This window comes from Spodoptera frugiperda, chromosome 20, assembly GCF_023101765.2.
Source record: "Spodoptera frugiperda isolate SF20-4 chromosome 20, AGI-APGP_CSIRO_Sfru_2.0, whole genome shotgun sequence".
NCBI lineage: Eukaryota > Metazoa > Arthropoda > Insecta > Lepidoptera > Noctuidae > Spodoptera > Spodoptera frugiperda.
The window spans coordinates 2,351,960-2,377,807 of record NC_064231.1 but is presented as its reverse complement, the minus strand read 5'-3'; the positions used below and the strand labels follow the sequence as shown (position 1 = coordinate 2,377,807).

The window sequence follows — 25,848 nt, the reverse complement described above, 5'->3', positions numbered from 1 at the left end:
AGTACTCCATACATGACCGAACCTGCGCTTGGTACAGGCTCAGCAGTTGTTTCGGTGTGAAGTACCGTCTCACCTTCGAGAGGATACCCAACTTCCTACCAGCCAGATGCGCCTTCGACTCTATATAAGAGCCGAAGTTTAGCGTTGGCGATAGAGTTACGCCCAGAAGCTCTAGATGATCCGATATTGGAACGGATACATTTCGGAAAGTAGGAGCCAGCGGAAATTGACTCCGTTTGGCAGAGAATAGACACGCCTGGGTTTTGGTAGCGTTGAACTTGACCAAGTTGGCGTCACCCCAATCGGAGACCGCCTTCAAGGACGAGTTCAACCGTTCGACCATGGATTCTCTTAGAGACTGGATCTGTGTTCCGCTAGTCCGCGCATCGGACACATACCTTTCAACAACTGTGCTGTCATCTGCATACCCAAAGATACCGGGCTTAAGCAGGTCGTTGATGTGCAGCAAAAAGAGCGTTGCTGAAAGTACTGACCCCTGAGGGACTCCGGCGTTGATACCAAATTGGTCAGACGAGCAGCCATCGATGACTACTCGAATTGACCGATCCCTCAGGAAGTCTGCAATCCATCTGCACAGATCAGCGGGAAGTCCATATGCAGGAAGCTTGCCGATAAGGCTGTCGTGCCAAACCCTGTCAAAGGCCTTCGATATATCGAGTGAGACCGCTATTGCCTCCCCGTGCTTCTCTATGGCCTCGCTCCAAATGTGGGTGGCATACGCAAGAAGGTCCCCAGTGGATCGGTTGTGGCGAAACCCATACTGCTGATCGCTGAGGAGGTCGTTACCTTCAAGGTTTGCCAGGAGCCTGTTGTTAAGTACACGTTCCATACTCTTACAGAGTATGGACGTGACTGAGATTGGTCGGTAATTGTTAGGGTCGGCACGACTACCTTTTTTGGGCACAGGCTGCACGTTGGCCAGCTTCCATGCAACCGGCACTTGACCAGTCTCCAAGGAAAGTCGAAACAGGCGTGTCAGGATTGGAGACAACTCAGGCGCACAGGTTTTTAAAACCACGGCCGGGATTCCGTCGGGGCCACTGGCCTTGTTCACGTCGAGATTACGCAACGTCTTATACACCTCCTTCTGTCGGATGCGAATTTTCGACATTTTCGTCTCGCATACGTTATTTAGAGAAGGAGGTATAGCGCCACCAGTATCAAGACGTGAAGATTCCGCAAATAGAGAAGCAAACAGGTTTGCCTTCTCTACCGCGGTGTGTGCCAGCGTCCCGTTAGGCCCCAGGAGAGGTGGGAGTGAAGGACGGCAGAAGTTCGATTCAACCGCCTTGGCCAGGGACCAGAATGCTTTACTACCCGCTGGGTAAGAAGCCAGTTTGTTCCCTATTCGGCCAATGTGGTTGAACCGGGCCATCCGTAATGCCTTTTAGCATGACTTGGCAGCCCGGTTATAGGCTCTCTTCCTCTGAAGAGTGTCGTCAGCCCTACGACGCCTGGCATCCGCCCATGCCAAGTATGCCGCATGCTTTCGCGCTTCAGCACGTCTGCAGTCGGCATCGAACCATGGACGAGTCCCACCGAAAGATGTCGCGTCCGAGAATGGAATGTAGTATTCCATGCCCTGACGCAACACCCCTGTTATGGCATCCGCACAAGCTGACGGGTCTTCAGTAGAGAAGCAGACAGGCCGCCAAGGATAGGATGCAAAAAAGGATCGCATCCCATCCCAATCTGCTGACTTGTACCGCCACATCCGCCGAGATCCTCTGGGACAAGGATCCGGTGGGGAGTACGTGGATACGGATTTCACCAGACAGTGGTCAGAGCTACCCAAGGGTGAAGATACTGACACCGAGTAGCTGTCTGGATCAGTTGTCAGCAGAAGGTCTAGGCAGTTGGCAGTGTGCGAGTCGACATCGGGCACCCTTGTGGCCTCCTGGACCAGCTGGGTCAGGCCAAGCGTTAGCGCAAGCTTACGCATTTCCCTCCCAGCATGGTCAGTGCACTGGTATGGGAACAGCCACTCCTGGTGATGGGCGTTAAAGTCCCCCAGTAACACCAACTGGGCCGAAGGGTACCTCTGCCGAGCCGCATCCGCCGTCTCCACAAGGTGCTGCGCTAATCTGGTCGTCTCCAAATCTCCGCTGTGCGACCGGTAGACACAGGCATAGAGGATTTTCTCTATGCCTGTGTCCACCAGTATCCACAAGGTTGAAAAACTGGGGTCCTCAAAGTTTCGGAGACGCCGGTAACAGACGCCGTCTTGGACGTATAGGCATACGCCTGCACGGGGAACGAAATTGTGCTCCAGGGAAAAGCCTGGGTAGTTCAGGTATGATACGTCCGACGGACATCTGATCTGGGTCTCCGAGAGAAACAAGAGCGTTGGGTTCTCGGTCTCCAGATGGTGATGGACCGCATTGAGATTTGAGTGCAAGCCTCGGATGTTGGAGAGGTGCACTTTGAGGGAGAGGAGTGCAGCCGCTGTTGAACCCTTTTCTTAGCTCTCGTTTTCATAATCGTAAATAAGTTGCTGAGAGAATGGTAGTGAAATGTTTCCCCACACAGGCGACCCCCAGACGCGCACCGCAGTTGGCTACACCATTGGGAGGCCAGCCTGGAGACTGCGGGGACGCCCGAGCCCCCACGTAAATCCATCGGGCCCTCTCTTCCGGTCGCCAACCGGCACGATGGCGTATAGGTGGGATTTTTCGCTAGATGGCGGGGCAGCCTTTCACGTGTGGCTAGCACGCTAATTGGGCCCCCAACTATCTGCGGTCGGCCAGCGGTGCACCGTGCCTCGGATCCCGCTACCCTCCGCGACTGGCCACCCGATGCAGCCACACCAGCGCGCGCCAGATCGGTCTACCCATAGTGGAACAAACACTTCGACCCATCCTCTCGTACGGCGTCACCGAGCATCGTGGCGGAACACGGCTAGGCCGCTTGGCGACACGGTTTTGCTCGGTGGGTGGTTATAATGCCGACGGCCGAAACCTACCACCTGAGGAAAATATAAAATTAAGTCAAAAGTGCCCAAGGCTCCCTATGGTAGGGAGCATTGGGCACACCCGGTGGGAGGCTTGGGCATGGCCTGTAAAACACTTAACATCTATAATAGACTCCAAAAATATACGTAATAACAACAAAAAAAAACATCTTAAATATATCACGACTTATCTTAAATTAGTTATAACCCATAAAGGCTTATATTTATATTTATCAGCTGTTGTTTTTATTTTTGATCCTTTTGATACCTCTTCTATGGCTCGTAATATCAAATCTTTGGGAATTTCTCGTCGTAAACCTTTCTTTTGAATCTTTCTGTAATTAAAAATATTTCAAATAGTTTAATTAAAGCAGGTAATTATAATTTTCAAAAGACCTCCTATACGCAATATAAAGAAGAGAGCATTGGACATGCCCAAACACATCCGAATGCCCATTGCTCCCTCTGTACACATTTTCAACACAATTATGGGCATTTTTTTTTTGTTTAGATATTGAAACGTGAATTTTAGTTTAATTTATTAGTTAGTAAATATACAATAAAAATATAATAAAAAATACACATACCTTTCGTTACTTTTCTCTGTATTACGATCCGAATCCACAACAAAATATTTACTTTTACGAGCGCATAATCTTCAAATGTGTTTGTGTTTGACAACTGACGGTAATAACAGATAGTCTATGGATGAATAGTTTTGCCAGACGGTAAAGTAAACTACCAAATTAAGAAAAAAGAAAAACCTATGACAGGATCAGAATAAAAGGGGGGTGCCCATGTCTCCCGACTGCCCATCCCTCCCCTACCTCCCCTACTCTTTTTAAACTAATCGTAAAAATTCTTTACGACACACACACTTGTTTTCTATGTCAACATTATATAAATGTCGGCCCTTAATGCAGCAATAAGGAACAAACCTAACCTTTATATTTAGCCACCATTTTACACACATACATAATACAAATTGTTGTATTTTCACATGGTTTCCTATAAGATAAGATGTGAGATATGTCTCTCACTGCCGTTTCGTAAGACGCGATTAAAAGATAATATCGGTATAAGCGCACATTTGAAGCACATCGAGTGAAAACGAGTGTTTCTCTTGTACTATAGGGATTATATGATTTAATCTTACATGTGTAGCTAAAGTACTTCTTTTACATAACAATGTGTTTCTTTTAAATGCATTCTCGCTACTTCGGTGCAAGTTGTCTCGGGTTTCTAGATAGACTGAAGTAGGTATTTGGCTTTTCGGAAAATTCAGTTATAGTAAGAGATCTAGAAAACTGCTGTTTAAATAATATGGCAAATGACTCACCCTCTATTACAAAAACCTCACAATCTAACTAGGGAAAAGTGATTAAAACTTAACAAATGCGTTAGGTATGGGGACACAAAAAACCGTAATACTTTTCAAAATGTTACAGAACAACCATCTTTAAAAAAAGACAAAAAGACACAAATCTCTGACTTTCATAATACGCTTAACATAGGGGTTATATCCAAACACATCCAAGTCTACCTACAATATAATAACTTGTTGAGTCTGTTGCGAGCCGGATTAAAATGACATTTGAATGTATTCACCAACCCAACCATTTCCGACCCCTTTGAACACGCCAACTTGACCATATTACCTTGACACGAAACCCTTATGTGAATGTGATTCAGCGAATTAATTCCAATTAAATACATGGACGATGATATAGCAAGGTCGTAATTCATAATCGTGAGTATTTTAGGTTTTAAAGGGAATACAATTGTAGCTATACCGAATTTTGTCCAGTCAGGGTTTTTGTTCCATACGAGTATCATCTACATCGTCATCATAATCAGCTGCTTATTATCCACTGAACTGGGTTTCTGTTCCATTATAATATAGAAAAAATATTGCATACAACAAGTGCAACTCTGTTGCCATTAAGAAGTACAAAATCTGGAAGCTACTACTAACCTGATTGTTCACAATGGAAATTTTCAACAAACTTGCTCGTTAATTATTATGTTATCGGCTTACTCACGTAATTATTTGACGAGGAATTCGACTAGTTTCAAGCCATGCTAATTAATAATAATTAATTTAGTATGTCTCACGAAAATTACAATAAAACTTGCTAGTGATTACGATGAATACTAGAATACTAAAATACAGTTTTAGCAGGGCAATAATAACACAAAGGGCAGTAGAAATACCTAAACAATTAGTGCGTAGTCAAAAACACAAAGTCACCAAGAGGTTATCCTGTCTTGTTGAACTTGACATAAAAACAAAAAAGTAATTAAGAAACTGCTGAGCAAAGCGTGCTATTAAATTAGCTTGAGCCCGAGTAACAAGTGGGGTCGCGGGTCGCGGTCATACGATGTCGGCCATTTAATAAAACAATGCGAAAAATATCACAGAAGATTTATATTGTTTTTAAAGCTTTTATTATAATTGGAGTGCAAATTAAAATATGTTTAACATGCGTACGATATAAAGGCTATTTTTATTTAATTTTATGTTGTCTTTTTATTTGCATGCCGTTAAAAAGGGTGTATTTTAAACAGTATTCCTATAGTTACCTCAGTGTTTCCACGATCCGTAATACATTTTGGCCTCCGATCCGATAATTTACAATTATATGAGGCCCTTCGCGGTATGTATGATTAGTTGTCATTTAGTCAATGTCTATTCTTGTTCTAAAAGTTCTATTACACCACCTATTAGAAAAATCTTTGGCAGTTAACCTTCTGTAGTGATTACTATACGTAACCGATTTGAAACATCTCCCGTATCTGACCTTTGCAAATTAACGTTATGTGCGGCTGTGGCGAATCATAAATGTATCCCTGACGTAGTCTTAAGCATTGTGTGTAGGGAGCAACATGTGGCCCAAAAGGGGGATATATTCAGAATAGAGGGAAAGGGATCACATAACGACATACAATATTAACATACATTAATTTTTAAACTGACTATCAGTGTGTATAAGTAAGAATAAAAACTGCTATGGCGATGATGACGATTTTCTTCTTGTCTAAGTTAATACCTACGTTCCTTTTCCTATTTTGTCTAATTATTTCCCTAATGCTAAGCGCTTTCAAGCAGGTTTGCCGATCACTTTTCCGTTTGTATCAGTTATATCACAATTTACCAGTCGCCGCATTTTTCTCGTTACAAACATAGGAAAAGTAACTGCAATGTGGACATGCAGGAAATAATAGACACTAAAGTATTTAGAAACCTTGTTATTCACTTTGGCTAATGACCAAAGAATGTTCTGGAGTTCATAATGGCGTTTGATGAATTGCCGCCAAAAACGTGGAACTATCAATGGCCACTTCATGTTATTTATGGAATCCTTTAGCAGAGCATCCATTATCCGTGCAGGTAGATATGAAAGTAATATATTTCCATATTTCATAGGAATTCATAGGAAGGAATTTCTGGGGTTGATTTAACAGGGTTTCTCAAATGGTACAAATCATGTAAGGATTCATATCGGAGCCTTTGTGTGAGGTAAGTAATAAAGTGTTCGAGATAAGGGTTCGTTTTGAATCATTTACCGCAGATAGGTAGTTAATGGACAGCAATAATAATAGTGTGGGTGTAAATTGTAGTGTTAAAATAAAATCAATAAAATATTTCCTACACATGAGCTATAAAACCCCACGTTGCAAATTCAACTTTATCCCCAGCACTAATTAAATTTAAAATGGAACAACCTGCAATGCCATGTTCGACTCAAATACTGGATAAAATATCTCAAAGAATCCGTTTATTTAGACGTACTAACACGTGTAGAAAGACTTGAGAAACATCTCTTTCTTAGTGGTTTGTTTGAAGAGGATTATCCAACTTAATCACAGCACTGAACTGTGGGATTAACCCTTTGGCACGTACTTTCGAGTTTCAAGGGCCATTAATTAATTGGACTTGGGAACTGATGGAAGCATAGGGTGCTGAAAACTTTAAATGTTCTTCGGTATCTAGTAGTTTGAATGATGTGTTTAGTTAGTAAATTACACATGTCTGTTCGGAAAGTGTTGCAAAAAATCTTTCTTCAAAAGTACTTATGTCACTTAAGTATCTAATTCTTTCGCTGATATCCTTTGTTGTGTTAATTTTTTAAACACAATTCACTGCTTAAAGAGTGACGAACTGGCAGCATGATGTTACGACAACCGTGGTTGGAAGCCAATATTTTAGGTAGAAATGAGCCAACAACCCAAAATTCCACAATGAAACAAATAATAAAGCAAAACATAATAAAGCAAAAATAAAAAATATCACACTTGAAAAATGGGGTATAATTAAAGAATAACAGAGAATAACGATACGTGTAATGGAGGAAGTGGAAAGCAATCAACCGTCACAAACAACAGTAGCTACCCATCATACATTGTTTTGGATACACCACAAAGGGCCACTGATTAGAAGCAGCGAAGATCGTAACGATATATCTATAATACCTACCTGTTTATTTTTATTGCCTACTGATATTGTAGAAATGTTCATAAAACATTCGTTGATAGAAACTTGATTATCATGTATGTCCCATTTTATCACGTCAATACGATTTGTTCCTTTAAACTTTTCGCGACAACGATAAAATAGCAGTACTACTACTTAACCTTAAAGAATCTGTACGTACTCCACTAGCTTCAATGCTAGTATATTATCACCAGATATTCAAATTAAGGGTAGGTAACTATCTACCTTAAACTAGACTTTAAAGTTTGAAAGAGTCTACTAATCAACCGCGTGCCAGTAGCGTAACAATACCATTCGAGACCTATGGCAAATAAGTTCGGATAAGACCCTCTTTCCAATATAAAAAAAAGATTACTTCTTTAGGGAGAACACGAAGTAAAGTTCTCGAAGAAAAAGAGGATCCTTCGACGCGATCGTGCCTGGCAGACTTTCTACTCAACATTTAATTTTGTTCCTTGGAATTTTCTATGAATATTTATTCGCATTCGTATGCAAACTTCACTCATTGTCGACGTCATCCGTTAATTTGTTCGTCGAACGTCTATGTCCGATTTCTGTCATGTCACTTGCCGTGTGTCGCCACGGTTCAGATAAGAATTTCTGACGTACCCTTTCCTCCTTCAGAGCTGCAGTTACGCCACTACACGTGACACACTGCGCATCCATTAGAATGATATCTAGGTACTTTTCTTTACCTATAACCTAAAAACAATAACACAGCCTAATTCCACTTGCTATGTACATAGTCTATTACACACATAGTCACATACCAACCTACTCAGGTCGTTCACACATATCCATTCCTATAATCCAAGTGAGCTGTTATCAAAGGGTCGTGTGGAACCCTGTTATTACGACCATCGTTTGTCATTCGATCGGTACCACAGGCATACTAATTACTACTCAGCTGTAATGTATGGTGCTATTCAACCAGATAACAGATATTATCTTGTTGCTTTAGACGTATGGTAATGGCTACCTATTTATGTTGGTTCAGATAAATGGGGATGTTCTGATAAGTAAGAACCTTATGCTTTTGCTAAATTCCGGAGCTTAAATAGGCTTTAGCTTCTCACACGTTTAATTTGACTTGAATCAACGGTTGGTAGTACATATTTCTTTAATATTATTATCTTTTAAAAAATGTACTAGGTATTTTTTTTTACCCCTTACTCAACCACGGAGATTACTCCATCATCATCATACGTATGTAAAGAACTAAATGAAAAAAAAAACAAAAATAAATATATACATATTTACACATTACATTTACATTAAGGTATACTAACTATATACAAGTTCCTACTACATTCCTAAATATTATAAAAACTAACATTTTTTGCAGAACTTCCAATACCATAGTTTCCAGTTACGAGCCGGCACAGCTTCATTCATTCGATTGTAAAACGAAACACGTAGCCATTTTTTCCGATCAAAAAGAGATATAAAAGGTTGCTTTTATCTTCAAAAAAATACTCAATTCTATGAATTTAGCGTAAAAATATTTATAAACAAAAAAATATTTTTCGTCTCAAATAATTTTGTAAATCTGTATCCACGGGGACTTGGTTTAAGCAAATTCCTTTCATTTTTTGTATGTTCGTTAAAACAGCAAGAAAAATAAACTCGAAAATATTTTTATAAAATATTAAGAACTAATGAGGTCACCGGTGATTATTCTAATTCTCGAAATAGAAGCCTTGGTACTTTGTACCTAGGCTTCAAATTAAAGGAAATGTAAAACAAAATATTTGCTCAAAAGACTTGGGTAGGCGACAAATTGATCATTGAAATATTTCAGGCGCTTCTTTAGAAAATGTTTGCTGAATTTTCGAGGTATTTTAATATTATACGTAATTAAGAACTAAGAAAACCATTTAAATAGGTATATTTAGTAAGAAAATGTTCGTCAAACAAATTTTAATTTTGTTTTTACCTGAAGACCTAACAAGAGTTTACAAGATGTTTTCAGACATTCTATTTATGGAAAAATTGTTCTAAGATATTTTTCTATCACTTCTGTTTAATATTATTATGTTAATGATAGTAAAACGACCATAGTCTGGATAAGGGCGTTATTTTTGGTAACCAGGAAATCTTTACAGTATTAAATTAATGAAAAACAAAAGCAACCCAGAATAAAGTAATGAATGACGTTTAATAATGTTGAAACCAAATGATTTCGTCTATCAAATATTTATTAAAACTTTATAAATTAAAATGTCAGTTTCGAAAAATATTTGCCTAAAAATCAATTACGGCATGTCAACGTTAACAGAAACTGGAAACCACCGAAACTAATTTCACGTGGAAAAAGTTAGTCTAGGTAACTCTAACTTGAAAAAAGACGAAAAAAGATTTTTAAATTGGACTGTTAAAACTAGCGCAATTCGGAACTTCCATTAACTGGTGACCGGCGCCACATATTCGAGTACATAGTACGACTAGATAGACATATTTGTGCATATTCGAAAATGGTGGAAGACCAATCCTCATTTAAATGTTTTTTTTTTTTTAAAACGTTGCCCCACACTAGGATTTTCTCCTGTGTCGTGGGTGCGTTTACAAACATACTAGTTCACATACACATGTATACTGCAAATAGCTTGTTTTCGTCCACTTTTGTCCACTGCTGGACATAGGCCTCTCCAATGGCACGCCACTGAGCTCGATCTTCAGCTCTACGCATCCAACCACTACCAGCCACCTTGCGGATATTGTCACTCCACCTAGCTGGAGGGCGCTCGTGTTTATTCAGTTTGTTGTATTACCTAACTTTACTAAGAGCAGATTGTGGTTATAGTTCCTTACAGTTTTGTAGTTGGTCTTCAAGATGACTTACCTGTAACAAAAGACAGAACACATTATTAAACAAGAAAACAAAAACAAGACAAATAGAAACTACTATATAATCGGTAAACTTTTAAGATAATCGAGTTTAGTCAGAAAAAATAAAAAAAAAATTAATGAAAACATACAATAATAGTCCGACCATATATTAAGGTACATTAAAGTAGCATACACTTAATAAATGAAAAGTCACTTGAATTATATATAAACCGCAAAATCTGGGCAGGGCCTCACATCTATAAATAGACATTTCAATATTCAGGCTAGTCTTTGTATCAAAGAATCCATACTAAAAGGAAATGAAAGATGGACTATTTATCCGAGACTAATTAGTTTAGCCCGATCAACTGTCCCGAACACTCAGCCGCCATGCTTTGTTCATCTCACTGAGCTAACAGTCTATTAATTGCCACTCGCCTTGTTTAGCAAAAGGTTATTGAGTGTGGGAATTTCTTTATCTTTTTGGTTCAATAATTCGATATGTGATATATTTGGTTTTTACTATTACGGAGGCAAATATTGTACTAACTGCTTTAAAAACTTGTCTTAAATAATAAATTTCTTACGACACATATTATTAATAAGGCTTTCATCAAGATTGCGATTTCATTCTATGATCTTGAAGTTCAAAAGAGGGATGACTGTCGATGAAGCAAAAGATCTAAGAGAGTTATGAATGTATGTATGATCTTGAAGCCATAAGCTATGTTAAATAACACGCCAAATATGTACTTTACTCAATTATGTACTCACTTAATAAGTCTAACTTAGTCTAACATTATCATAATCCATAATCCACTTTAATGAATTCGGTAATTAATTTAAATAATCGATAGGTAACGCTGAGGAAACTGACGGAAATTGAGAAGATTACATACATAGCTCAAACCTTGAGCCCGTTGGTCTTAAAGCGAAACGTAACCATAACGTAACAACATAAGTTAACGATAAACAAACAAAAATATTAGAGTTTGAAATGTAAACACAGAACAGACTAGCCCGTAATGGTTTGATCTGCAAACAATTCTACGTAGGAAATTGTGGAATCGAATAAGCAAAGCCTTTGGGAATACTCCATGATTAAAGTCTTATTGAAATTGTCAATTTATTCTCTACTTTTCGAAGATTTGATAAACTTGGATTAACCTGATTCGTTCTTGGAAGGTTTATATATATCAACTTTTCATTCGGAATCTCGAGTAAATTATTCGAATTCCCTGGAAATTTCGGACATCGTAGGATCCGACTTCTAAGGAGTAATCAGTCGCTACAATAATGCAAAACCCGAGCCTTTTCTAATATTTTCTCGAGGATCTGAAAGAGATCGCCTTAGGGAATCATTTGAGGAACATTTATATACAGAAATTGGGTGGAGGCAAATCTAAAAAATATTTCGAAGATTTTCCTTTTTGGTGGGTAAAGCTATAATCAAATTTTAATGTTAGCTCGTGGTCGGGTAGTTAAGATGTGTATCGGTTGTATTAACGATCTCATTATAAAACGAGTGTTTGCATAAAAACACGGTCGCGGTTGTTTATGTGGTTAGCGGTCGACTTTTCTGGAATTCAAATGTTACTGTTATTGTAGATTTTATTTTCTTACGTGCAAGATTCAGGTCTAAAGTACCTTATTTTTCAGATTTTTACTGCCGCACTCAGAGATTTAATGATTACTCAAACTATTCCTTAGTAATGATTTTGTATCGAAAACAATTGCTGATTCTCTGATTAAATGACTGAGTACGGCGGTTACTTTTTATAGTTTCATGTTGCAAAGCGTAAATTTTGCCTCACTTTTCATAAATCTTTGTATAATATATGTGCTCACGTTATATAAAAACTAAAATCAATTCCCGCTTATCTCCTCAAAACGACTGTTAAGTTGATTTTCATCGCACACCACACTAACGACGGGAGCTATAAATCACGTCTTTGCATAGAAATTGAACTAACGCTCAGGCGATAGCTTAATGTTCTCAACCGTTCATAAATTACAACTGAATCTGATGAAAAAAATAATATTTTCACAAAAATATGTCACAAAACTTGAAATATGGAATGGACAGTTTATTTTCAATAAATAACGACTGTGTAATGGCTATAAAAACTACTGAGCTTGCTATCATTTTCCGAACTCAACAAAACTACTAAAATTGTTTAACAACATGAAATTGGCATTTGTAGTCGATATATCATTTACACCATTATTGCATGGAAAGTCTGTATCTATCATTTGCTTTAATAACATTGTATGTCACCTAAATTGGTCATTAGAACGTCTACAACTGCCAATAGATAAGATCAAACGGATGATATCAACACGCCTAATAACCTCACTGCATCTAACAAGCTTTTATAAAATAATTATGTACTAACACTACGTTTTGCAACGATAACAACAATAATAATTGCAGCATGTATGCAACTAACACTGTTGGTAACTAACTTACAATGTCGTATGTTCATACTGTGCCTCTACTATAAGTTTAAAGCAATAGTATTTCTCGATACTCGATAGCGGAGACGTAATTTTTTTCTATGGCAAGCAGCGCCTCTACTGGTAATTTAGCGAACTAGAATTTGCCATACAAAATATTAAACTTATGGTAGAGGTAAAAAAGTTTATATCGTTATCGCATACAGCGCCTCTAGTGGTCACTTACAGAACTAACATTAGCAAAACAAAAAATTACGTCGTCGCTAGCGAGTATCGACAAGCATACGATTACTGCCTTTAAACACGTGGTAGAGGTACTGAAGTTCCGACAAGTTTAACAATAATCTTCTCAGCGTGTTATGAACCCGCCGTACACTGGCGTTCAAAATCCCTACCTGACGTATATCTGTCGACATACTGGGTCGTTAATCTGAACGACAGTGTACCCCGCATGTAAAAGGACAACTCTAGACATATTCCAAATACAACCATTTGTCAAAGTATGAGAGGTGAATTTCGATTGCTGTCGGGTCCTGTATTGTGTGACGAAGGTTGGGATAAAATGAGTAGTGTTACATTTTCTGTATGCATAGCTACATGGTGTTGTTTTTCTTAGTAAGCCACATATGTTTTATTCTAGAAGAATAGTACACAGTTTGGATAAATAGCTTGCAACATTCCTTGCAATATTTTTGCCCCTGCTCTATCATGTACACTATGAAATTGTCCCTAATATGCACAAGCTTACTTAAGCTTCACAAGATGCCAGTAAGACGATCAAACTTTACTTAACACTGACAGCGTACGAGAAACTTCACGAATAACATTATTAAATTGTACGTAACAATATCACGTGCAAAACAAATTTGTGGGAGTATAAATATTACGGCACTATCTTTATAATGTATTAATTCATAATTATAAAAAAGTTATAGACACTTAAATGTTAAAACGTTTTTAAAAACTTGGTGTCAACAAGAAAAAACTTAAAATACTTTTAAAACAGGTGTGCACAAAAGAAGTTACCACATGTACCTACTTACTTTTTGTTTTGGATGTAACATAAACACCCTGCAAAAATCGGGATCCTGTAAAAACTGGACAGCCGTGTGAAAGGGCCGTAAGTGGTGTACGTTACCTCCATGTAACTTGTCATGTAACAGTAAATATTGTCTATTGAAATCTGAACGACCTTCATATTAGACAGATGCTTAACCTTCACCATGAAGTTACCGGCTAATTATATTTTACACTACTAACCGGCGCACTCAGAGTCATTTAATGGTTACTTAACCCTGTCCTTAGCAATCGTTTTCGATACAAAATCGTTACTAAGGAATAGTTTAAGTAATCATTAAATGTCTCTGAGTGCGGCAGTATATCTTATATGAATTTGTGCAAAATAGCACCTGATCCTATTTTACATATATTTCATGATCACTCATTGACCCTAACTGTCACTTACATGAACCGCAAAGCAATAACTAATCAAGAGCTAATTAAATACTCCCTACAAGTTCGAGTTCGCTAATAAAATAATAAAACTTCCTTACAGCAGCTGAATATTCATGAAACGTACCTACTTATAACTCGACAACGTACTCTGAATAATTAAATAAATAATCCACGTATCTTATGAAATTTTATATGTAATTAATTAATTTTAGTATCTAAGGGTAACGTTTATTAAGTACCTTTTGTTATCTATTAAATATATTATGTATCTTTAATGCTTAATATTAAATTAATGGTCTATTAAAGGGTACTAAGATATCATTCGTTATTACTCCTGTTATAAGAGATACCTATTGTAAAATACTGAGCATAATTTCTGACTATTTGTAGCAATTCAATGAAAAAACATGAGAAATTTGTGTTTCCTTTCCCACTTATCGGACGAAAAATGAACGTGACTACAGAGTAATTGTATACACATGTTATGTATAGACTCAAGTGACGCCAATTCAGGTATAAATAAAATGTTTTCCGAAATCCATCTGAAAACACAGCACTACGTAATTAAAATCTTAACCCTCAAAAAGCCACGGGATTATTGGAACAGCAAAAGCCACGCCATGAATTAATTGAAAAGGGTAAAATGTCTTACTGGTTTCCCTCTAATTTGAAATAAGCGAGGTAATTTAAAATTCGAAGGAGAGTTTAAAATTTGAAACTTTTTGATTAATATAACTTGCAAGGTTCTGTTAGTTTTCTGGTTGTATTTTTTTAAAATATTGGTAATATTTCGCTATAACCATTCCTTTCTGATCTTTTAAGGTTGATTAAATAAAGCAGTATTTACATAGAACGACCGAAAATGTAATGAAAAATGAGAGGGCATTATAGAACTTCCAAAGACTTCCAATCTAATTAAGATGAACTTTAACATACAAATATTTCAAAAACCTTTTAACAAAACAACATAGGAGATTCTGTAATAAAAGCAGCAGTCCAAAACCTGTGTTCCTATATTTCTTTAATGTTCTGAATTAAAATACCTTTCGGTTCAGTAAATAGTGATTTTCAAGCGGTTGTCTGGTACCCATAGATTGACTAGAACACCGCTCTGCCCTCAGGGAACCGCGTCGTGTGTAGAATAATAAGTACCTCTAATGTTTTTGCTTTTACTTCCAGATCAGGAAATGAAGTTTTTAGATAAACGTCTATAAAAACACTGCAGTACTTTTAGTCCTGGCAGCACTTTAAGCCTTTATAACGATTATAAAGTGAGGTGCACTCTTTATTAATGAACTTAATCTTAATTTATTGTTACTTTATAACGAACTTAAACTTATGAAAAAACGGGAAATAAACCGATACTAAGCTTATCCCGAAGTTAGTCGATTTCGCATTTGAATTACAATATGTGTGCTCCAGTGTCTTGTGTAGGAACATCAGCAAAGTGGAGACGTTCCTCTAACAAGAACGCCAAAAATGAAGCCCTAAATTAAAACATTACTCATTAGGCATCAGAATAAAATTCAGCTAAACGGCTAAATGGCCGAACCATCCAACAAAAGTCGTGTAAAAACAAAAATTTGGTTCAACGTGGCGGGAGAGAGGTTGAAATACGACACAGGAAGTGCGTACCGAGGCCCCGCCCAATTTCCGCATTGCGTCTCCAGTACCCACAGATGGGTCATAAACAGAACATTAAAATTATGTGTGCGTTGTCTCAAAATTAACTAAAATAATGTAAATCAACTATATTTATACCTACAAATATTTATTATGAGTGTATACTATTGACGTACTCGGTAATTTCTATATTTTAATTATTCGTTTTAATAATATTTAAATATAAACATCTTTTAAGTACCCCTCCGTGGACCGTTTTCAAACGGGGTTTCAAACTTCATGATCAAAATTAAAATATAATGATTTATAAATATTAATACATCACCTCTTTTATACGTTACTCATACAATCAAAAAACATTTTTCCACTGTTATACAATTTTTAAACAAAATTTCTTCAAATTATGATACATAAACAATTTGTTATTAGTACTGCGACCCCTTCCGTGGTCCAAACATATTTAATGTTTGAAGTCTCAATATTTGGAACGCAGCCTAAATTATTTATTTAATCTGGTAACATTCCAATCGCTGTCAGTTTGAGTATAACTTGAATTCGGTGTGCGTCCGCTCCGTCAATAAAAAAACGTAAATCGCTTAAATCAAAGATTATTTCAGTGTAATATAAAAGATCGTTGCGACTTTTCTGTGACTTCGATACTACGGTAAGTGTTTAATCAATTATCATGAAAATGTATTAACAACAATTGTTATGGGCCGCCATTTTTAAGAACATTGCATTTTAAATTCTAACCTAAAATTGTGACGTGTTTTTTCGCATGATTTGATTGGTTTTCCCTTCCGTGGACAAACTTTTCCGTAGACAGTCACTTCCGTGGACGTAGTCTTTTCTGTGGACATTGACACGGAAAAGACTGTGTCCACAGAAGTGACATCTATTAAAACTAAAAATTGATTTTTGCAAACAAATCTTATGTTAAACAGCTAAAGCACGGGTTTTTGTTACTTATCTTTGCATTGTATATTATGCTATGTATATATAATATATGTATATTTATTGTAATGTTTATTATGGGACTTTTTTAGGTACTAATATTGTGTTGCATTAACGTATTGTGCCTTTTTTAATGCTTGGCTTGGTGTGTACATGGCTCATTATCATTGTTTCAGTAAACTAAAATGCCTAGAAACAATAGACTGAAGAATCTTACTGATGAAGAAAAAAAAATAAGACGGCGAAAACAAAAAAAATTAAGTATGCGTCGAGCGCGGGCTAAGTTAACTGAAGCTGCTGTTGAAGAGATACGCAAAAAAGATAGAGAAAGGTACCATAAGAAAAAGGATAGAGGGGATATCAAAACTATTGATCAGTATACACCAAGACAGCAGCGTCAAATTAGAAAAATGTGGCGCGAAAAATCGAAGAAACGGCGAGAATTATTAAAGATGCGAAAAACTTTAAACGCACGCATACAAGAAGATACGCCACCACCTAGTCCATCTTCATCATTCTCGCGAGTTGAATCTGGACGTGCAGTAGCTGCCCGAAACAAAAGAGCAAGAAAAGCTGAAAATGAGGCTTTAAAGAAAAAGGTACTTCAGATGGGGAAAGTAATTAAAAAGTATAGAATGAGAATACGAAGATTAGAAGAAAGAAAAAAGAAAGCGTCGAAGTCGAGTTCTGAAAATAAAGCCTTGAAAACGGATATCAGGAAAGCTGTGCATGATTTTTTAATAGATGATGAATATACTAGATTAACTGCAGGTAAAAATGAAACAATAACTAGGAAAAAAAGCAAACGGCAAATTCGTTTATTAAATGACACACTTTTAAACTTACACATAATATTTAAACGCAAAACTGGATTTAATATTTCTTATCAGACTTTTAGAAGATATCGACCTTTTTGGGTTCTGTTTCCAAAAGCAGTATCACGAAACACCTGTCTGTGTACGTTACACGAAAATAATGATCAAATAATTCGATCACTTCAAAAATCTAAAGTTGTTTCTTACGGATCTGCTTCCGATGCTATTAAGGTATTGTGTTGTAGTAATACTCTGACTCCTAAATGTTTAGAGAGAGGGTGTCAGAGCTGTCTTAATAAGAAACTAGTTTTTAATAATTTTAACGAAAACGATTATATAACTTATGATAGATGGGTTACAAAAGATGTTGATGTAATTATTAAAGGTGCACAGAAAAAATGCAAGAAATGTTTTAAAGAAACTGTTAAAACTACGATAGGTGCTCTCGTAAAGTTACTTCATACAAATTTACCAGTATTCATGCAACATGTGGCTAATATGATTCATCAAATAAGATCAATACAAACATTTAAACAACAATTAACGTCTTCTAAGGGTCTTTTGCATATAGATTTTTCTGAAAATTATACATGTAAATATAGCGCTGAGGTTCAGTCGGCTCATTTTGGTGGCTCTAAGCCTCAATTGTCTCTTCATACTTGCGTTTATTATAGCGTGGCTGAATTTCCGAATGATGGTTTTCAAACTACGTCCATGTGCTCTATTTCAAAAAATTTGCGCCATGATCCTGTTATGATCTGTGCCCACCTTAAACCGATCCTACAGCGAATTAAAGAAATTAATCCAAATTTAACAGAACTACATATTTTGAGTGATGGCCCAACAACCCAATACCGAAACAAAACTATGTTTTTTTTAATTGTTAATTTCATTAGTCGAGAATTAAATGATGTGACCGATATTGTTTGGCACTACAGTGAAAAAGGGCATGGCAAAGGTGCTCCAGACGGAGTAGGTGGCTGTGTCAAAAGGCTGTGTGATAGTTCAGTTGCGATGGGAAGAGATGTCTCTGACTATGACTCACTTCTGGCATGTTTAAAACAGAATTGTAAAGGTATAGAGATTTACGGTATAGGCGATCCAAATGTTCAAGACATTCAAGAAATGGTCGACAAGAATACGATGAAAGCTTATAAAGGGACATTTAAGATTCATCAACTTTCTTGGAATCGAAATGAACCAAATATTTTACATGTAAGGAGGCTTAGTTGTCTGTCTTGTGCAACAAATGCTGTTTGTCCACATTATGAAATTGGCCAGATAAAGGTTCCGTCCGATATTGGACAATCACATAGTCCGTTGAGTATTGCTGACGCAATGGACGTATCTCCGAGAAGTGACGACACAGCCAATGCTTCTACAATAACTTATAGGTCAAATCAGGTTACACCTGAAGAAGGTACTTCTCATAATTACCCATTACGTCCAAAGAAAAGATTTTTCCTGTCAGACTCTGATGATTCCGATGTAAGTTTTACTCTCCCATTACGTGTCAATAAAAGACCTAGGTTTCGATCGAGCTCTGATGACTCTGATGTAATTTTTAGTCCACGCGATCGTCAGCCATTATCCACAGACAACAGTGGTGAAGGCGACTTCATTGTACGACCTCAGCAGTCTCAAAAACCTTTCGTCGATCCCTACTCTGATAGTGACGATGATGAATAAAAAAATCATATTATTCTAACGTGTTACAATTAATGACGCTTGTAACATATTAGAATATAGATTAGTATTTTTTTACGATCCCAATATTTCCCAGTTATGTTTATCCCATTATTTTATGTTTAGTTTGGTTGATATATTATGTTTGATTTAAGTCAACCGAAAATAAAATCCCTTCTGTGGACATAAATTCATTATTTTTTAAAACGACAGGATTGTTTATTTTTATGACATTATTAATGTAGAGATGATTAACACAACCAAATTGTTGTAATTTTAAGAAAACTTGTTTTTTTTAGTTTAGCTTTGTTTAGCCAAAGTACAACTTTTGTCTTTTCTGTTGATTTCGTAGTCTTTGCTGTGGACAGTTATAAATTAAAATATTGAATAATTTAGTCAGATCCAAGTTTTGATCTTTGATAATATTTTTAGTATGATTATTTTATGTTTCTACAAAATAAATGCTGATTAGAACCAAACAAATATGACTTTGTTTTATTTTTATTTTTGAAACCCAAGTTTGTTTATGACCCAGATATCTTATGAGCCTCATCTGATAATTATTGAGATGATAGCAGATAATTATCTTTAAAAAACAAAGCTTAAGTTTCCTTTTAGTTTAATAGCTAAGTCATTATAATATTCTGAAAAGTGTTTTTAATAAATCTTGTTCGGTTTTCAATGTATTTTTCCATACTAGAGTGAGCCAAAGTTTTTAAGATTTTTATTGTATAGTTACTAATTCAATGCAAGAAACAAACTCTTTGCCATCATAAGTCAGGTTACAATTGAGTAGAGTAGCAGTAATTAAAAATCAGTACACCTCTGTCGACCCCTTTGTCGTTAAATACGCCGTGTAATTTACCAGTGTTAGCAGTTTACGAGTATTGAGTAATAATACATACACTATTATGTATTCATCGATTTGTACGTAGATAAAGTATTTATACAGTGGTTCAACGAATGACCAAGCCAAGGACAATCGATCCGAATGAAGGCCAATGGCAATTATTAACATGTGCAAACGCACAATGGGGAATACATTTCCATAATTAGTATCTAATCCATTTTTACAACTAACTTTACGGTCAAATCTACGACTGTTACAATTTCAATATGTTGTTGCGCAAACAACAATTAAAATGTGTCATTGTGCAAATTTTTCGGTTATATAATATAGAACAGAGTCTGAAATTGAGCAATAACTCATTAATAAATTGGCTTGATAACAAATAAAAATTAAGGATGTGCAAACACTTAGAGAATTAGAAGGCGTGATCTTATGTGCAAAAAGCCATGGTATTATGCAAAGTTAAAAATAGAATTCAGAAATAGAAATGTCCCACAAATTGAACAGAACATAGCAACACTAATACAGCTTCGGGTGCCGACTGCCGATGTAACACGAATGCAAAATGCCTGGTATTGGACGATTGCTAAATGGAAACGGGAATGGTTTGATAATCGCACTGATTTGATCCGGATAGCTAGCTTCCATTGCTGATTTAGTAGATAAATAGACAGTACAGGAAAATTTACGTCTGTGTATATTTATAGCATAAATTATCTACATTTTGTGTTTAACTAGTTCCAAATTGTCTAATTTATTCCAACTAGCTTCTGCTAGCAGCTTCGTCTGCGTCCCCATGGCTTGAAAAATAACCTATATGTTATTTCAGACCAAAATCGACTCCTGTTTCAAAATCTCCAATCCATTGAGCAGTTCAGCCGTTGTGACGTAATTAACTAACAAATATACACACAAGCTTCCGCATTTATAATATTAGGTAGATAGAGCTTTAAAAGATGGGCAACATTAGGTACAATTAAAGACTTCACCCTATCCAAATGATTGAAACAATAACATCGTCCGTTACAATAAAATTGTTCGTTTCATAGACATTTACGTGTAGGTGTATTGTACAGCAATATTTTCTTTCCGCATATATTCGCCCTCGGTATTGGGAAGTTAATTGAGAATTCATTAAATTAACCGACTGTGGATTGATGTTCGTTTCGCTAACCATTTATTTTCATAGAACTATTAAGAAATTGTGTGCTTATGGAGACGTTAAATTAAACTTTATTTGTAGTAAATAGAACCGAAATTCCAAAATCACTTTAATACTTTTTATTAGAAGATTAAATGCACTGACCGCTTTCGTGTGTCCGTCAGCTCGTAAATTAAAACATTACACACTAAACTAAACCTAAAATAGTAGTGCACTAAAAATAAATGAGCGACGTTAGTGCAAAGTGTCAGTGCGTGCCATACATATTACTAATCCACCAATGAAATATTTGCACATACAAGTAATCCACCAATGAAATATCTGCACATACTAGTAATCCACCAATGAAATATTTGCACAGACCCGTTAGAGGCCTTTCACAAAAAATGCCTTTTAGGTTCGTTGACGATGTCATTATTTCCCTCTTACACGTCCAGCAGTGGCCTTTATTTTTTTAAACTGAATATATGAGCATTTAAGATATTTCACCATGTAAAGATAAAAAATATGCTTCCAAATTGGTGCTGGTTTTTCTTTCCAACTTTCTGTCTGTATCCAAGTGACTTTTGTATTTCCTCTAACAAGTACTTGCTTGCTTGATTATTATCTATTATATAAAAATAAGTCGAGTTTCTTCCTGACGCTATAACTCGAGAACGCACGAACCGATTTCCACGGTTTTGCATTCTTTGGAAAGGTCTCGGACTCCGTGAGGTTTGTAGTAAAGAAAATTAAAGAGAAATGCAGAAAAACCGGGAAAATCATTGGTAGCGAAACGGAGTATGCCGAGTTTGCTAGTGACTAATAATTTAATCCAAAATATTTGAGTAGAGCCCAAGTGGCTTAAGGTCATCGTAACCATAATCTTGTTCTCAGTAGAACTTAAAACGCGGGTACATCTTTCAGTACAAATTACGGAAAAGAAACAAAAATTAGATTCCCAAAAACATCTGGGCCCTATACATAAAGTTTATATTTGTTGGTCGTGGTGAAGTTTGCTTGTTACTGAAACCTTCAGAGTTTGGGCGACAAGCGTTACAATATTGATGGGGACTTCAATAATGCATGTCTATGGATGGAGTTACTCGTTGTTTGTGTTTGTTCCAACATAGTCTGAGGTTGACAACCTTTTTTAGCCATTTAAAGTGACGTTTTAATGAAGTAATTCACTATTAGGTTAGTAGGGAAATAGGTTTTTCTAAAACATATACTTATACACATGTTTTTACCAAGTAACAAATAGGCTTTTATCCGCCTTTGAATAGGTTGTTGTGCATTCATTGGTTGGCATCACATGGTCTATGGTCTACAAAATAAATTCAAAGCGTTGTACTATTTTTTTATAAACAAAAACCACACGCTTCAGTTTTTTGGGGAAAACCTCTGCAAGTAACACATTGTATACAAAGTATGTATGTGGCATAAAACTCGTCCCATAGTAACATATGATTGATAACATAATGAACAAAAACATGTACCTAGCTGTCTTTTTATCAACCCGCTTTCCACGAAGGTGTGGGCGTATGAACGTAATATAAACAAAAAATATGAGCCAAAAGTAACATACTGGTTTTAAAATACCACGAGACTATCCTCAGAGCCTCTCTGAACATTGTATATAATTATAATAGAATATAACACACAAAGTTATGTAATTTACCTTTGTTAGGGACCCTTTGTTACGTGTTCACTCAGAGGGTTAGCAGTGTGTCGAGTTTAGACGCTAAATGTTAACGCGGTTTAGGGTTTTACTGCTTTATTTTATTAGCAAAAAGCTTTGAACTATCGTTGTTATTAAATTTTGTAAACGGCCTCGAGATCTTGCCTTATAAATTATGAAACATGGTTCGGTTTTTGCGTAACGTAAAAGGGATGAGGATGAGAGTGTTTATAGTATACTAGAAAAAAATAATTTGGAAGATTCTATAATTGTCATTCTACAGACTGGCATAAGCAAATAAATATAACTAAAAATCTCTACTACTAATATCAAGTCTCAAGTACTACTCTAATACTAATCTCTACTACTAATCTCTACTGCTAATCTCTACTGCTAATCTCTACTACTAATCTCTACTACTATTCTCTACTGCTAATCTCTACTACTAATCTCTACTACTATTCTCTACTGCTAATCTCTAATACTAATCTCTACTACTAATATACTACTATTAATATACTCAAAAGCTTTCAACACAAGAAACAACGATACAACTAGCTTATCTTCATACACTTCTCATCTTATTCAACCGCATTATTCTACATTTGTGAGTGAACTAACAGCTGTTGCTAAAGCAAGTCGCAAAGTTGGGTGGAGTGTCAAATAGTTCCAACTCTTGAGCTAACTAAGAATAAGGAAATGCTTGGAGTTGCATTATAATGTGGTATACACAAGATCATGTACGTTTTACATTCAAGTGGTACCGATGTTTAATTCAAATAACTTTTATAATACTCTTACTTAGTTCTTGCTAATAGCAATAGACGGAAAGGACTGACACTAGACAGTGTTGTTTTTAAGTGTTTGACTACCAATAGAAAACTGTTGAAGGCAAATCCTCCGCTAACGTCGGTCACCGGTGACCCTCGTGGCGTTTAAAGTGTTAAGACGATCTATGAGACACTTACTTGAGAAAGTGCATCTCATACAAAAGCTTATCTACAAAATTAAAATACTTTCTACTGCATTTTATTCACCACTTCTTGCATTAAATCTCATATTTAGTTGAAACAGAAAAATTTGCTTAAAAAGAGTGAAGCCGCGGGCAAAAATGAAAGTCTCACTAAGTTATACTAATTTAGGAAGTTCGTAAATTACCATTCATTACAGCGTCTCTTGATTGATTGCCTTTTCTTATGGAACTTTGAAAAAACTTCCACTCGAAATATCTTTATGGAATTAATTCAAGTTGATTGTGATCCCACATTTATTACTGCAGTGATAAAATATTTGCTGCAAATATACATATTATATTATAAAAATAAAATCTGAACCATTTATCTTCGGAGCTACTGGTTAGAGCAGAGCGGGTGAAACCGCACGGGAAAGTGTAAGGTAAAATCACAGGAAAAATGTAGGAGCTGTAATTAACACAACACCCATTTATTGCCAGTTAAAATAGTCCAATGGATCAGGTACGCGCCTTTACTCGTGTACTGTGCGTAATTCGATACTGCACTATTACGTGAATTTACATAAACTGAATAAACTGATGAGGAGGGAGGCCTTTGTTCAGCAGTGGACGTCTCTCGGCTGATGATGATGATGATGAACAAACTGATCGATACTAATTTTAATACATACCTTTAATACATATATTCTTAAATAATTTTTATTATCTTTGTCAAGTCCTAGTTATTCCTGGCAAAGCCTTAATATGGGACGCAGTTTCCAAGGTTTTGGCGAATAGAATGGCGTACGCAATGCAGAGTTCACGACCTCAATGCGTTCGACGCAGCAAAACCTATTTACACAGACATAGATAAATATAGGACTTGTATTGTGATGCCAAAAACCAATATTTTAAGCACTAAACAAATATACGAATTTTTTTTTTACTTTTGATAAGTCGACGTTTGGCTGCTATCTCGCCCGATGGTAAGTGATGATGCGGTTTCCGATAGAACACGAATATGAATATGAGAAGTATCACATCCAAATATTTATTACCAAGCCTCTAAAGATTTAATGATATTGAATAAGCAACTCAACTTAGTATGTCTCACGATAGTTATTATAAAAATAAGAAACTTGTAAACAAAATACTCAATAACATGATCATGGCCATTTATAAATATTGAAGTGTAAGTCATGTTGTAAGTGCCATTTTATTCAATTTCTTGCCATCATCGTACACAAACCCAGATCGGGAGCCATTACTGCGTATTTAGAATACGAGAAACTCGATAATAATAATAATATTTTTCTCAACGACATCGTAAAAGAAAACTGTTTTGATTCCTCACTTATCTTTATTATTTTGTTTTTAGGTGCTTAATCTCCTTCAAAAACTTTCATAAAATGTGATTAATGCAATTTTTCTTTACACAATTCACTAGAGAATGCATATAAATCACTTAGCGACGACATTAAAAAAAAGATTGCATTTGTCTCTTTTTTGTGTAAATTCCTTTCTGTAGACGACCACGGACTTCGAGGAATATCTTTGGCATAATATCAAAGAAATTTTTTCATAGCAATGGACCGTGGAGAATTTTTCTAGTCAATTTGACAAAGTGCATTTTAGCCACGATCTCATTATCAACAGCAAAAATACCATTTTACTATCCAATAAAATTCTTGCGTTTGGGTAGTTTCATAGGTCAATATACATTAATTGTTTTGACTTTTTGATACAAACAAGTCGTACATAACTCTTCATTTCCATCCACATTCATCTACATCTAGGTGTATTCTTTCCGATTTTATCATGTTTATACTTTTCCATTCAGGTAATACATTCTTGATTAGTTCCATAGCCTGATATTCACGTTTCAGTACCAACAACAGCAATAAAAGTTTTTACGACGCTACTCAGAGTTCGAGTTCAG

The 25,848-nt window shown here is 36.2% G+C and overlaps 2 protein-coding genes and 1 long non-coding RNA gene across 4 annotated transcripts in view; 1 reads left to right on the top strand and 2 right to left on the bottom strand.

Moving 5' to 3' along the window:
- Positions 1-25,848, bottom strand: part of LOC118280916 (calcium uniporter protein, mitochondrial) — a 174,217-nt gene that overhangs the window by 44,229 nt on the left and 104,140 nt on the right. The gene's annotated exons all lie outside the window — the stretch shown is intronic.
- Positions 1-25,848, top strand: part of LOC118280936 (protein javelin) — a 134,354-nt gene that overhangs the window by 11,587 nt on the left and 96,919 nt on the right. The gene's annotated exons all lie outside the window — the stretch shown is intronic.
- Positions 3,148-3,809, bottom strand: LOC126911916 (uncharacterized). The gene is made up of 2 exons (XR_007706425.1): positions 3,559-3,809; positions 3,148-3,306 (listed from the first exon to the last, which is right to left on the bottom strand). It is a non-coding gene; the product is annotated as an uncharacterized LOC126911916 (long non-coding RNA).